The following is a 13002-nucleotide window of genomic DNA, read 5'->3' as shown; positions in this document are numbered from 1 at the left end:
AAACTGAACAAATTAACACGATCGCAGGCAAAACTGAATGACTTTGCTTGCGAAATCGTGCATTTTTCACTGAATGCATTCGCAACTCATCCGGACCTAATCCGGACACGCTCGTCTGCAAGGGGCCTTAAGGCTGTAAGCTGTGACTCAACCAGAACCCATACCTATACAAATGACCAGAGTCTCAATTTGCCTTGCAATCTGTTTGTCTAGCTCCTGTGTGAGCTTGCAACACACAGAGTATTTATGGTAACCGGAATACCCCTTTAACAGGGGCATAACTAGAAATAACTGGGTCCCATAGCAAATTTCTGAAACAGGCCCTCCCGTGCAGCACATGACCCATCACCACAGCGGCCAGTCATTGGCCTCAGTGGTCACATGCCATGCATCGAAATGGATGTTGATGTGGGGAGACCTGCAGAGGTGGTAGTGGAGCAATGGAGCCAAAACCAATGGTGGGAATCAGGCAAGTATGATCACTGCTGAGATAGATACATTTTTACCCAGGCAGCCCCCTTGATGTTAGGGGGGTGTGCTGTCCACATGTTTTGCAGTCCTATTGAAATGAATGGGTCTGCACCTATTCCACAAAGTTGCGAAACGAATGCAGACCCGTATATACGGCCGTCTGAATGAGCCCTAATGCCGTGCGCTCCTGCAAGTCTAGAATGGAGGATCACACACAGAGCGTGATTCGCACAATGGACATGCTTGTGTGCAACAGCCCTTAGGGGGTTTGATTTGTGCAGTAAAACTGACCTGTTCCCTTCATTCTCCAGGTCAGTATATTTAAGAGGGTACCATATTTGTAAGTTTTTTGTGTAAATATCTAAAAAAGAAAAAAAAAGAAAACTTGGGGAATTTTTTTTCTTTGCATCGTTGTATTCTAACCCCCATAACATTGTTTTGTTTTTTTTTAGGTCTACAGAGTCACCTGAGGGCTCATTTTTTGCAGATGGATCAATACTTTTCAAGGATAATTTTGAGTGCATATGGCTTTTTTTTTAAATATAATTTTTTTTTTTCTCCCAATCTAAAAAGTAAAAATGTAGCAGTATAGCATTATCATCAGAATACTGTTACAGACATGGGAATGATAATAAGCATAAAGTGACACGAGAAACACTCATGTGTGTATTCAACATGTTACATCATAAGGAACATTAAAATAACAGGGTTTTGCTGTTTCTCCAGAGTAAGGTTGGTATAGAAAGAGGTCTGGTTTGCCCAGTCCAATATGTATCTGGTATTACATGCGATATTGTAACCCCGGATGTCTGGGAAGTTGGTTCCCCCCAATTCTCTTCTCAGTTTCAGTTTATCCAGGGCAACTCTTGGCTTTTTGCCCTGCCATATAAACCGCACAAACCTACTTTCCAGAAATGTAACATCCGCGTGCCGTAATAATAGTGGGATAGTCTGCATCGGGTATAGCAGTTTGGCAACCCCCATCATTTTCACCAGACAGCACCTTCCCATTAGGGATAGGGGTAGACCCTGCCATCTATCCAGGTCAGTTCCAATACGGGACAATAGTGGTGGAAAATTAAGCTGATACAAGGAGTGAGGATCTTTCCCTATTTTCACTCCAAGATACGTTATACTAGATTTGGCTATACTGATTCCCTGATCCCTGTTCACCTTGCTTAAAGTATCACTCATGGGTAATAGAGGTAGGAGTTCACACTTGGAAATGTTTACCTTGTAACCTGAATAACATCCAAAGGCCTCCAGGGCCTTAAAAATAGCTGGGATGTTTTCCTCCGGTTTTGCCAGTAATAACACTACGTCATCGCCTTCACCTGTGACAAACCCACCTTTACCCCCTTATACAGGTCTGATGAACAAAGAAGCCGCGCCAAGGGTTCCAACTCCAAATTGAATAGCAGGGGAGAAAGCGTGCACCCCTGTCTCGTACCTTTTTCCAATTTAAAAGGTTTGGAGAGGTAGCCCAGAATATACACCCGCATCTTTGGAGTATCATATAGGTTTGTGATGAAAGTCCTAAAAGCTCCCCTGAATCCCAGTTTGTCCAACACTGCCTCCAGCCATGCCCATCTTACATTATCAAAGGCTTTTTCAGCATCTAAGGTGAGCATGGCCGGAGTTTCCCCTGGAAGAGGATCGTGACGGACTCTATCCAGGACTGCTAAGACAGTCCTAATATTTTTGACCGCTGAACGGCCCTGTACAAACCCTACCTGTTCTGCTCCTATCAGGGACGGGAGAAACGAGGCCAACCTGTCAGCAACAATTTTGGATAGGATCTTTGTGTCTACATTTATTAAAGATATATACCTGTATGAACTAGGCATAAGGGGATCTTTCCCTGGTTTGGGCAGGAGCTTAATGTAAGACACATTCTCTTTATCAGGTTTGAACTTGCCCTTCAGTATGTCGTTGTAGAGCTGCACCATCACTGGGGAAACCTGCGAGATCAATATCTTATAATACTCTCCCGAGAAGCCGTCCGGTCCCGGAGCCTTTGCATTTTTCTGGCCCCTAATAACCAATTGGAGTTCCTCCACGGTCACGTCCGCGTTTAATTTCTGAAGTTGCTCCGTTGTTACCATGGGCAACTTCACCTTGTCTAAAAGGGTATCAACTAGTGGTGACAAGGGGCTGTCCTCATATAAGTTCGCATAGTATTGGCCCACTATTTCATTTATGCCTGCCGGATCAATTATTACCTTCCCCTTATCGTCTTTAAGACAGGATATATACTGAGGCGTTCTCCGGCCTTTCGCCAGATTGGCCAGTAAGCGGCCTGCTTTGTTTCCATAGTGAAACAATTTAGCTTCAAAATGGGTTTGTCTGAGAGACTCTCTGTGCCGTTCACTAGTTTCAAAGGCCTGGCGCGCAACTACCCATTTCTCTTTATTTTCCAACGAGGGCTTCTCTGTAAATTGCCTGTATGTCTGCCTGACTTTATCACTCGCTCTTTCTAAGGACTGCTGACACGCTTTCTTCCTGCTGAATACATAGCTCATGATGCACTCCCTCAGGACCACCTTGGAAGCCTGCCAGAATAATTCTGGGTTGTCCATGTGAATCTGATTACTTTCCTTGTACTCTTCCCACCAACCTATTAGTTTATTTTGAAAATCTTCATTACCTAGTAAATTCGAGGGAAACCTCCACAGATAGTCTGAGCCCTTTGGGAAGGTGTCCCTCAAAATCAGGGTTACCGGAGCATGATCCGATATGTTAATGTCACCAATATCAGCATGTTCCACCAATCCCGATAAAGACCCTTGAGTAAAGATATAATCAATGCATGACCACGAGTCCTGAGCATGGGAGTAGAAAGTGTAGGCCCTGTCGTCCGAATGAAGCTGCCTCCAAGATCTACTAAACCCACTGTCTCTATCATCGGCCCCAGCACTGCGTCATGGGCCGTAGTAGCCTTACCACTCTTAGACTTAGGTCTTTCTGTCTTCCTGCCCCATCACAACTGAATTAATATCGCCTCCCACTATCAAGTTTGGGGACTTGTGCAACAGTAATTCGCCTTCCAGTGCCCTGAAAAATTGTGCATTGTTGGTGTTCGGACTATAAATATTGAAGATAGTGTACTCCATAGTCTGGACCTTTATCGATACCTTGACTCACCTCCGTTTGTCATCTGCCACCGAACTTAGTAAGGTGAAATTGAACGCTCTGTTAAACAATATCAAGACTCCCGCTTTCCGCTCAGAGGAGGCCGATCTAATCACCTGACCAACCCACAATTTTTGTATCCTCCCAAAGTCCCCTGCCGATAAATGGGTTTCCTGAACCAATACTACATCAGGTTTAAATTTTTTAAGGTGACGAGGATCATCCACCTCTTCTGCTGTGAGCGGAGGCCTTTCACATTCCACCTAACTATCTTCATACTTGTAGTAACCCTCACTATTTGATCTTCCAATGACCAGGATTATAGCTGGGTAAACATAACCCCTGACCAAGAGATTCTGGAGAAAAGCGTCAATTGATGCGTAAGAATGAACATGAACATTATCGTGCACAACACCACAAACTGCCCCCCTCCCCTCCCTGCCCCTAAAGCTGAATTCCCCCTGCAATACATACAACTATTTAGTACCCTCCTTCCTTACTCCCTGACTTCTCTTTTTTCTGGACTGCAGTACTCAACCACCTGTCCCCGTTACTTAATACAATACTGACCGCAAAAAGTGCTAGAACATACATTTATGCAAATGCACAGGCAGCGCTATAATGTCCACATCCATGTGTATCCCCGCGTCTACTGCGCGCCCTACCCCCCCATACATTTCAAATCGCTGACAGTGAATGAGCCTCAGAGGACCCGCAATAAAACTCAACATAGCTACCAGCAATGTCCCCTTTATCGTGACCACGAGTCTCTTCTCCTTGTAGAGCGAGGCGCCCTCTTGTCAACCGGGACCAGCTCCCAGTCTCTTCTCCGCCTATCCGGAGGGGGTGAGCGTCTCCATTCCGGACTCCTTGGTGTTTCTCTGCTCTGATGTCGCTGTCTTGGTGACCTTCCTCTGCGTCGTGACTCACCCTCCAAGTTGTTGTCATGCAAAAACTCTGCCGCAGCATCAGGGTCCTGGTAAGTTTTAACCTCGCCATCCGCAGTGGAAATTCTCAGAATTGCCGGGTACAACAGTTGAAATCGTACTTGCTGCCTATACAGCTCTGAGCAGACAGCACTGAATTTGCGCCGTTTTTCTTGCCACCATTGCAGAGTAGTCGGCGAACATTAGTATGGTGTGTCCTCGGCCCTTTGCGAGCTCTAAAAGCCCTCAGTATGGCTTCTTTGTAATCCAGGAACCGCATAATGACTTGACGCGGTCTAGGCTGGAGGTTCTGCGAGTTGGTGCAATTCTGTGTCTGAGAGTCCATGGCAGGGCCCACTCTGTGAACCCTCTCCACTATGTGGCTCCCGTTCAAATTCAATGCCTGAGGTATCTCAACCTCGCAAATCTCTTTCAGAGTAGGCTGTTTAATGCTCTCTGGTAAGCCGACTATACGTAGGTTATTCCGCCTAGACCTGTTCTCCAGGTCCTCTAGGCGATCTTTCAGCACGATGTTTTGCTTAAAAAGATCCTAGGCATCGTGGGTAAATCTGGTTACATCGTCTTCCATTGCAGAAACCCCTTGATCCAGTTTTTCTATGCTTGCTTCATGTCTCGCCACCGTGCTATGCAGCTTATGCAGGGACTGCGTGAGGGTCTTAGCAAGAGTCTCTTTGATGTCTGGGGCCAGATACTTGGCTACTTCAATAGCCAGAGACTTCTAGTCTATGTTACTTAAATTCCCAGTCAGCTTACCGCTGGTGTCCGCCACCTCTGTAGCCCCTTGGCCGTTAATCGGGGATTCAGGGCGGGAATCCGCCATCTTGCCCGGCGCAGCACTAGCAGTCTGTCTTATCCCGCTCATAACTTGTCTTTTGCCACTCCTCAGCAAATATCGGTCCATGGACCGTTAACCGCCGCTTTGTGGGATCCCCCAGGTAACTTTTGGGGGCCCCTCGTTGTCTTCAGGATCGGAGCACAGGCAATAATACAGGGACAAGCGCCGGAGCTCACTCACTCTACGTCCTGCATCCCAGCGCCGGAACCGGAAGTCCGCATATGGCTTTTTATTCAATTTTATTTCACTTTTTAATCTAGGGTAGAAATTTGAATATTGTCTTGGTTAATATTGAACCGGAGGTGGAACAGACATATGTAAACATAAAGAAATGTCTGCAGACATCAGCATACAGTAGGCGAGTGATATCCACTAAATAAGAAACATAACATTAATGGCAGCAACAATTTACCTTTAGTGACGGAAAATATAGATTTTAATAATGACGGGAGGCGAGTATTATATGCAATCTCTTTCATTTAATTTTGCCACAGCAGTGAGGGATAACAACCATATAGAACGAAAAAAAAATAAAGTTGAACAGACAGTCCCATATGCAAATGACAGCATAGCCAATCAGGTGAGATCAGAGTCTATAAATGTCTATATAATCACTTCTAATTCCTCTTTCTTAAACAGCAAACATAGATCAAATAACGATGTGGATAAAGTAACGTAGGTAATGTAGAATCAGTGTAGAAGGATCCGGATTTAGGAGGAGAAATGTTCCATGTGAGTGAAGATCAAGCTGAAAAACATAATTAGAAATATACAAATAGGGTGGCTGAGAGGAGGGATAATACTCGCCTCCCGTCATTATTAAAATCTATATTTTCCGTCACTAAAGGTAGGAAAATCTTCCATTTTAAATAATACGGGAGGCTCCTATTATATGCAAGTTCAAAGCTAATATGTATGTGTGTGTATATATATATATATATATATATATATATATATAAACATATACAGTAAATAACACAATATGTTAAACAGATTACTTAAAGTATTAACATAGACACATGAGTATCAGGTTTAAAATAAAAATCCCTAAAAGTGGACTCGGAAGACCAGTTGGCTGCTTTCAGTATATCTGAAAGGGAAGCTCCCGATTCGAATACCTTGGTTGACATTGCACCTCTAGTGGAGTGGGCTCCAAAAGTGGAAATATCTATACCAGCCAAAGACATGGTCTGCTGAACCCACCTAGCCAGGGTGGGTGAAGAAACCGGATGAAATGGAGTACAATAGTAGTTGTGAAGATAAAGGGTCTCGAAGAGAGGAAGTTCTATGTTCATAAGATTCAAGGCATTTTACCACACAAAGGTCTTGGTTATGTGGGAAAGCAGGATAAAATACTAATTGTAGATTAGTTTTTGTGCGTCTGTAAACAGTAAAACGAACCCCATGAGGAAGTAATTGTTTGCGGAAAACATCTAAAGCCTTGAGAGAGACAAGACATAGAAGAACTGTAAGCTTGAAGGATAGAAATTTAAGAGATAAAGACTCGTTATCGCCCCAAGACATTAGGAAATTAAGTTTGATTGATATGTCTCAAGTGGAGTGGTATTTGGGAACAGGAGGTCTCTTGAATCTAATACCTCTCATAAGTCTACAAACCAAGGGATGTTTCCCTATCGGGAAAGAATTGATAGGAACATGATGAAAATGTATGATGTTAGAGAGAGGTGCTTGTACGGGATCCAAATCCCGTCGTAAGCACCAATCAGACCTAATCTTCCGGGCTGATCTGTAAGCGGACCTGGTACCTGGAGCCCAGGCTGCTGCAAGGATTTCATTAGCTGTCCCTGAAAGTTCTGAATTAAATTCTGGTGACCCGAAATCAACCATGCTACTAGTGTCAGGGTTTCCGAAAGGATTAGAGGGTGCCAATCTCCAGAAGGATTAAGGAGGATGGACGGAAAAGACGGTAGGAAACGAGGATAATCGATTGCAAGTTTCAAGATTTGTGGAAACCAGATTTGGGAAGGCCACCACGGGGTGATCAGAACTAGTGTCGATTTCTAAAGACGGCAAAGGAGAAGAACTCTCAGAATGAGGTTGAAAGGAGGAAACACGTATAGAGGACCCGACAGCCAGGGTTGTAGCAAGGCATCCACGCCTATGGCCTCGGGGTCCGGGCGCCAACTGAAAAATTTTGTTAGTCGTCGGTTAAGTCGAGAGGCAATAAGATCGAGTTGGAGAGGACCCCAAAGTGAATTGATTTGTTGAAAGACATGAGGATCCAGAGTCCAGCTGGAATCGGAAAGATAGCGGGAATTCCAATCTGCTATAGAATTGGAAAGACCCGGAATATATTCCGCTGTCAAGACGATGTTGCAATCCAAGCAAAAATGCCAGAAATCTTTTGCAATGTCTGCTAAGAGTTTTGATTTGGTTCCTCCTAAGCGGTTCACATATTGGACTGCTGAAATATTGTCCATGTGTAATAACACGCAACAATGGGATTTGTCTTTCGCAAAACTCCTGAGTGCGAAAACCCCCGCTAGAAGCTCTGAACAATTGATGTGAAATAAGGCTTCTTCCAGGGACCATTTCCCTCCAGTAGAGAGAGAACCGCAACGGGCTCCCCAACCCAGACGGCTTGCATCTGATTCTAATACTAAATCTGGAATGGAGTGGAGTGCTTTCCCATTCCATTCCTGAATATCATGCAACCACCAGAGAAGGTCTTCCTTGGTCTCTGGTGTAAGGGATATTTTGTCTGTGTAGGCGAGACCTTCTCTTAAATATTTAGCTTTTAATCTTTGTAGGGTCCCATAGTGAAGGGGAGCTGGGAAAATGGTCTGTATGGAAGCAGAGACTAGACCCACGACAATATTGAACTTTTGTTCAATATTAAACGAATCTCCTTCCGAATCATTTTCAATTTCCTGGTAGGGAGACTTAGGATAGCAGATTCGGAATTGATTAGAAACCCCAGATATTCTCTCTCTTTTGTAGGAGTCAGAATCGACTTCTGATCGTTGATCAGAAAACTAAGATATGATAGAAGGGATAATGTCCATTGCATGTGTAAATGAATGGAAGGCAGAGACTGGGCCATGATTAGAATATCGTCCTGGTATATAATAAGTCGCACACCTCGGCTCCGTAATGCGGCTACGACGGGTTTCAACAGTTTGGTGAAACACCATGGGGATGAGGAGAGTCCCAATGGGAGACTGGTAAATTGCCATAGTTGGTCTTCCCATGAAAACTGAAGATAAGGTTGTGACAACGGGTGCATAGGGACCGTGAGATATGCTTCTTTTAAGTCTATCTTCACAAGCTAATCGCCCTTTAAAAGAAGGTCTCTTAATAAGTGCATGCCCTCCATTTTGAAATGTTGGTAGGTGACATATTTGTTCATTGTTTTCAGATTTATGACTGGCCTGTGGCCACCGTCTTTCTTTCTCACAATGACTAGATTGCTGAGAAAAGCCATACCTGTGGGAGCGATTGGTATTATAGCACCCTTGGAAAAGAGTTCCATGACCTCTTGAGATATAAGATCGTGATCTTTTTTGCAGAATACTATAGGTAGAGGAAATATCGACTGAATTGGGGGTAGTGATGAACGCTATCTGATATCCCAGGATGGTATTTAGTATCCAAACATCTGAAGTTATGAGGCTCCAAGCATGGAAAAAAAGCATTATCCTTCCTCCCAATGGTAGCTGGGAAGAATGTTGAAGCATTGAGTAGATGACCTGAAGCGCGGGTAGCCTCTATATTCCCTTGCCCTCCATGGTCGTCCTCTGGTGGAGAAGAACGGGGACGGCTGGAAAGCAGTGGTGGTATGTGGGGTGGCTTCTGTACGGAGGGGGGCTCTAAATTGGGATCCCTCATGGGATTGGCGGCTGGGAAACTGGCCCCTCCGTTTCTCAGCCCTGCCAAAAACTCTAGAGTGGAAAACCTTTTTCAGAGATGTCTGAGCTCTCTCTAAAGTCGAAAAAAGTTCTACATATTTGTTGATCTCTTTTATGAACGCTCAGTGTTGGCCAGTTGGATCAGTTGAGGGTCCAGTCTTAAAAGCAAGGACCTCCTCATTTCAGCACATAAGGCCACATTTGCGTTGCCCAGGAGGCACATAGATCTCTGGGCCCAACCGCGTAGAATCGAGGTGTCTACCGGCCTGCTCAGATAGCAAAAAAATTGTTGTTATGGGGCCTAACATGTCAAGGAGCTTATCTTGACAAAACCAAAAACTGCAATCAATCCCCTTTTTGGGATTTTTCCCAATTTTCATAAAAAACAATAAGTGTGGGGTCGAGATGGTTGGGAAGAGTAGGCCTGGGACATTCGGCCTTCAGTTTTTTATTGTCCGCCTTGTCAAGTGGTTTCTTAATCCAGGAGCTTATAACATTTGAGATTTGAGGGCATGGGAGCCACTCCCTAGACCGGGGATGTTTTATTGAACCTGGGTCAAAATATGGTTGCCCGGTAGAATCTAACAGGATTGAACCTGACTCATTTACAGTATTAGGCTCATTGTCACCGTCATTCTCAGAAAAATCTTGGTAGTCAGAATCTACTTCAGAGGGAGATGAACCATCTTCGTCAGAAGAAGAGTTACCAGAAGAGATTCCATATGAATCAGTTTTTTTTCCTGAAGTGAGAACTTAGAAACCCGTTTACTATGTTCCTCCTCACGGGTAGAGGGTCTGGGGTGTATATGAGAAACACCAGTATTAGTGCTGCTTTGTAATAGCGAGCCATCAACAGCCACCTGATCCCTCCGGCTGACTGAAATTTTATTTTATTTTTGGAGGGTGAGGGATCGATCGGAGGAATACGCCTCTTTTGCGACATTTTTCCGGACTTCTTAACCCCTTAAGGACACAGCCCTATTTCACCTTAAGGACCAGGCCATTTTTTGCAAATCTGACCACTGTCACTTTAAGTGCTGATAACTTTAAAACGCTTTGACTTACCCAGGCCGTTCTGAGATTGTTTTTTCGTCGCATATTGTACTTCATGACACTGCTAAAATTGGGTCAAAAAAGTTAATTTTTTTGCATAAAAAAATACCATATTTACCAAAAATTTTGAAAAATTTGCAAATTTCAAAGTTTCAGTTTCTCTACTTCTGTAATACATAGTAATACCCCCAAAAATTGTGATGACTTTACATTCCCCATATGTCTACTTCATGTTTGTAGCATTTTGGGAATGATATTTTATTTTTTGGGGATGTTACAAGGCTTAGAAGTTTAGAAGCAAATTTTGAAATTTTCAGAAATCTTCAAAATCCCACTTTTTATGGACCAGTTCAGGTTTGAAGTCACTTTGTGAGGCTTACATAATAGAAACCACCCAAAAATGACCCCATTCTAGAAACTACACCCCTCAAGGTATTCAAAACTGTTTTTACAAACTTTGTTAACCCTTTAGGTCTTCCACAACACTTCATGGCAAATGGACATACATTTTTAGAATTTAGATTTTTTGGAAAATTTTCCAATATAATCAATTTTTTCCTGGAAAAAAACAAGGGTTAACTGCCAAACAAAACTCAAAATGGGTTGCCCTGATTCTGTAGTTTGCAGAAACACCCCATATGTGGTTGTAAACTACTGTTTGGCCGAACGGGAGGACATAGAAGGAGGGGAACGCCATATGGGTTTTGGAAGGCAGATTTTGCAGGACTGGTTTTGTTTATACCATGTCCCATTTGAAGCCCCCTGTTGCACCCCTAGAATAGAAATTTCAAAAAAGTGACTCCATCTAAGAAAGTACACCCCTCAAGGTATTCAAAACTGGGTTTACAAACTTTGTTAACCCTTTAGGTGTTCCACAAGAGTTATTGGCAGATGGAGAAACAATTTAGAAATTTCTATTTTTTGGAAAATTTTCCAATATAATCAATTTTTTCCAGGAGTAAAACAAGGGTTAACTGCCAAACAAAACTCAAAATGGGTTGCCCTGATTCTGTAGTTTGCAAAAACACCCAATATGTGGTCGTAAACTACTGTTTGGCCGAACGGGAGGACATAGAAGGAGGGGAATACCATATGGGTTTTGGAAGGCAGATTTGGCAGGACTGGTTTTGTTTATACCATGTCCCATTTGAAGCCCCCTGTTGCACCCCTAGAATAGAAATTTCAAAAAAGTGACTCCATCTAAGAAAGTACACCCCTCAAGGTATTCAAAACTGGGTTTACAAACTTTGTTAACCCTTTAGGTGTTCCACAAGAGTTATTGGCAGATGGAGAAACAATTTAGAAATTTCTATTTTTTGGAAAATTTTCCAATATAATCAATTTTTTCCAGGAGTAAGACAAGGGTTAACTGCCAAACAAAACTCAAAATGGGTTGCCCTGATTCTGTAGTTTGCAAAAACACCCCATATGTGGTCGTAAACTACTGTTTGGCCGAACGGGAGGACATAGAAGGAGGGGAACACCATATGGGTTTTGGAAGGCAGATTTGGCAGGACTGGTTTTGTTTATACCATGTCCCATTTGAAGCCCCCTGTTGTACCCCTAGAATAAAAATTTCAAAAAAGTGACTCCATCTAAGAAAGTACACCCCTCAAGGTATTCAAAACTGGGTTTACAAACTTTGTTAACCCTTTAGGTGTTCCACAAGAGTTAATGGCAGATGGAGAAACAATTTAGAAATTTCTTTTTTTTGGAAAAGTTTCCATTTTAACACATTTTTTCCAGCAATAAAGTAAGGGTTAACAGCCAAACAAAACTCAATATGGGTTGCCCTGATTCTGTAGTTTGCAAAAACACCCCATATGTGGTCGTAAACTACTGTTTGGCCAAACGGGAGCACGTAGAAAGAGGGGAACGCCATATGGGTTTTGGAAGGCAGATTTTGCAGGACTGGTTTTGTTTATACCATGTCCCATTTGAAGCCCCCTGTTGCACCCCTAGAATAGAAATTTCAAAAAAGTGACTCCATCTAAGAAAGTACACCCCTCAAGGTATTCAAAACTGGGTTTACAAACTTTGTTAACCCTTTAGGTGTTCCACAAGAGTTAATGGCAGATGGAGAAACAATTTAGAAATTTCTATTTTTTGGAAAATTTTCCATTTTAACCCTTACTTTATTACTGAAAAAAATGGGTTAACAGCCAAACAAAACTCAAAATGGGTTGCCCTGATTCTGTAGTTTGCAGAAACACCCCAAATGTGGTCGTAAACTACTATTTGGCTAAACGGCAGGACATAGAAGAAGGGGAACGCCATACGGTTTTTGGAAGGCAGATTTTGCTGGACTGGTTTATTTACACCATGTACCCTTTCAAGCCCCCTGATGCACCCCTAGAGTAGAAACTCCATAAAAGTGACCCCATCTAGGAAACTATGGGATAAGGTGGTTGTTGTTTTGGTACTATTTTAGGGGTAAATATGATTTTTGGTTGCTCTATATTACACTTTTTTGAGGCAAGGTAACAAAAAAATAAAATTCAAAATTTTTTCTACATTTGCTATTTAGTTTTGTGGAACACCTAAAGGGTTAAGAAAGTTTATAAAGTAACTTTTGAATACCTTGAGGGGTGTAGTTTCTTAGATGGGGTCACTTTTTTGGAGTTTCTAGTCTAGGCTACATCAGGGGGGGCTTCTAATGGGACATGGTGTCAAAAAAAAAACTGTCCATCAAAAT

Source organism: Bufo gargarizans, chromosome 6 (assembly GCF_014858855.1).
Source record: "Bufo gargarizans isolate SCDJY-AF-19 chromosome 6, ASM1485885v1, whole genome shotgun sequence".
Taxonomy (NCBI): Eukaryota; Metazoa; Chordata; class Amphibia; order Anura; family Bufonidae; genus Bufo; species Bufo gargarizans.
This window is presented reverse-complemented; position numbering follows the sequence as displayed.